Source organism: Mytilus californianus, unplaced genomic scaffold (genome assembly GCF_021869535.1).
Source record: "Mytilus californianus isolate M0D057914Y unplaced genomic scaffold, xbMytCali1.0.p SCAF_8, whole genome shotgun sequence".
NCBI classification, from domain to species: domain Eukaryota; kingdom Metazoa; phylum Mollusca; class Bivalvia; order Mytilida; family Mytilidae; genus Mytilus; species Mytilus californianus.
In genome coordinates this window covers 14,613,683-14,617,182 of record NW_026262734.1, presented here as the reverse complement: position 1 = coordinate 14,617,182, position 3,500 = coordinate 14,613,683, and the positions used below count along the sequence as shown (strand labels likewise).

Below are 3,500 nucleotides of genomic sequence, written 5' to 3'. Positions count from 1 at the left end.
GTTTTCTGCTTCAATAAGCAGTCCAACGCAAGAACTGTTCTGTGAAAGAAAACGTTGTCGATTTTTGAATCTAGACTTGAGCAAAGGCTCCGTGTTAAGTGCCGTATAATGGTTTACTTTTTACAAGTTGTGACTTGAATGAAGAGTTGTCTCATTGGCACGCATACCACATCTTCTTATATCTATAGTCTATAGACTCTAGAATGCAACAATCAGTTCACGATTACATGTAAGGAGCTTACTCCATCAGTGTTAAACTAATTTTCAGAAACTTTTCAAAATATTCAGAAAAAGAAAAACCTTGGTCTACAATAATGTTTTGTTTTTGTTGTTGTTGTTGTATAGTATAAAATTTATATCCAAATTGTCTGTCGTTAATTGAAATATATATTTAGCATTAATGAATGGTACTTCTTTTTTCAGTTTTTGTTGGGAAAGTAACAAGAGAAGAACTTCCATCGTCAACAAATGACGTTTACATCAACTATCACTTTAAGCTTCTTAGGTCATTAAAGGTAAGATAGTAAGAATCTATTGCTACAACTATAAGAAACATAATGTTCTAGTTGTCAACAGATTTAAACATGTTAAACAAATATTAAAATTATGTGGCTATGTCAGACAATACTACATATGATAGGTCTATGTCAGACAATATTACATAGGATAGGTCTATGTCAGACAAAACTACAAGTGAAAGGTCTATGTCAGACAATACTACACGTAAAAGGTCTATGTCAGACAATACTACACATGATGATCTATGTCAGACAATACTACACATGATAGGTCTATGTCAGACAATACTACACGTGAAAGGGCTATGTCAGACAATTCTACACGTGAAAGGTCTATGTCAGACAATACTACACGTGAAAGGTCTATGTCAGACAATACTACATATGATAGGTCAATGTCAGACAATACTAAACGTGAAAGGTCTATGTCAGACAATACTACACGTGAAAGGTCTATGTCCGACAATACTACACGTGAAAGGTCTATGTCAGAAAATACTACACGTGAAAGGTCTATGTCAGACAATACTACACATGAAAGGTCGATGTCAGACAATACTGCACGTGAAAGGTCTATGTCAGACAAAACAACATAGGATAGTTCTATGTCAGACAATACTACATAGGATAGGTCTATGACAGACAATACTACATAGAATAGGTCTATGTCAGACAATACTACACGTGAAAGGTCTATGTCAGACAATACTACATATGATAGGTCTATGACAAACAATACTACACGTGAAAGGTTTATATCAGACAATACTACTTAGGATAGGTCTATGTCAGACAATACTACATAGGATAGGTCTATGTCAGACAATACTCCATAGGATACTACAAAGGATAGGTCTATGTCAGACAGTACTACATAGGATAGGTCTATGTCAGACAATACTCCATAGGATACTACAAAGGATAGGTCTATGTCAGACAGTACTACATAGGATAGGTCTGTGTCAGACAATACTACATAGGATAGGTCTATGTCTGACAATACTACACGTGAGAGGTCTATCTCAAACAATACTACATAGGATAGGTCTATATCAGACAATACTACATACGATAGGTCTATGACAGACAGTACTACATACAATAGGTCTATGTGAGACAATACTACATGTGAAAGGTCTATGACAGACAATACTACATAGGATAGGTCTATGTCAGCCAATACTATACGTGAAAGGTCTATATAAGACAATACTACACATAATAGGTCTATATCAAACAATTCCGCATAGAATAGGTCTATGTCAGACAATTCTACATAGGATAGATCTATGTTATACAATACAACACATGATAGGTCTATGTCAGACAATTTTACATAGAATGAGTCTATGTCAGACAAAACTATATACGATAGGTCTATGCCAGACAATACTACTAAGGATAGGTTTAAGTCTGAAAATACTACATAGGATAGGTCTATGTCAGACAATACAACACATGATAGGTCTATGTCAGACAATTCTACATACTATGAGTCTATGTCAGACAATGCTACACACGATAAGTCTATGTCAGACAATACTACACATGATAGGTCTATATCAGACAATTCTACAAAGAATAGGTCTATGTCAGACAATACTACATAGGATAGGTCTATGTCAGACAATACTACATACGATTGGTCTATGCCAGACAATACTACATACGATAGGTCTATGCCAGACAATACTACATAGGATTGGTGTATGTCAGACAATACAACATATAATAGGTCTATGTCAGACAATTCTACATAGTATGAGTCTATGTCGGACAATACTACATACGATAGGTCTTTGCCAGACAATACTACTAAGGATAGGTTTAAGTCCGACAATACTACACATGATAGGTCTATGTCAGACAATACTACACATGATATGTCTATGTCAGACAATACTACACATGATAGGTTTATGTCAGACAATACTACACAGTATAGGTATGTTTGACAATACAGCATATGACTGGTCTATTTTAGCCAATACTACATATAACTGGTTTATGTGCAATCTTTCAGTTGAATTTGAATGTACTAGTAATCGAAATGGACGTCTTAACGAATTAAATAGCCTTTTAAAATGTTGTTATTAGCAGTATGTAAGTTAACTGTGCTTCAAATTTTCTAGATGAGAGGTAATTTCATTATTCCTTTTCCAAATGTTTTGATTACAGCTCCACTCAGGAAACCAGCGTCTGGCGTTTATTATAACTAGAGCTTATTTCCCTAAAAGTCAATTTAAGGAATAACAGCACCGTAGAACGCATCGCCAGTAAAACTGTATTTGTGACCGTCAAATCGCCAATTGACGGAGGAAACTATTTAATTACATTACTGCTATGCCTATTATATTGCAGCACATAAAGAAGTAGTACTTAAGGTAGATAAGGGTGGGGGGGGGGTCTAAATTAAAATCGATAAAGTCTTTTTAATAGTTTTCCAAAATGTAGTTTATCTCATTCTTTTTTTTTTGTTTTTAATATAATAAACAGTATAGATCACGGGGCTTTATTTCACGCTACAGGTTGTGCAAAATTGTCAGATTTTGTATAGATTTTGCATGGAAACAAAAAAGGAAAAATTGGGGTCACAGGACTCGTTTTTCTTTTTGCTGCATGATAAAATAATTAAATTCATAACGCATTATATAATGAAAATGACTTTATATGACTTATCTCCTCTTAGATGGCAAAGTTGAAAAAAATAATTCAAACAAAAAATATTCTGTTTTTTTGTAAAATACAGCGGTTAAAATATGAAAAATTCACATAATTGTCTGTATTAACATGCAAAATTTTACACATGAATTACATTCTTCTCTCGAAATTTGCACAATTCATTAGAGATCGAGACGGATTGTTTTCTATTTTTGTTACAATCCAAGATGAAGGAAGACACCCGAGCTACCTAAGACTTGTAAAATTGTATAAATTTAGGATACAATAGAATTCCGCGAAACTTCATGACATATTCTGGCG

At 34.0% G+C, this 3,500-nt stretch overlaps 1 pseudogene; it reads left to right on the top strand.

Annotated features, from left to right (window-relative positions):
• The first annotated feature begins 763 nt into the window (after positions 1 to 763).
• Positions 764 to 2,473, top strand: LOC127711893 (probable ATP-dependent RNA helicase ddx42; annotated as a pseudogene).
• Positions 2,474 to 3,500: the final 1,027 nt, after the last annotated feature.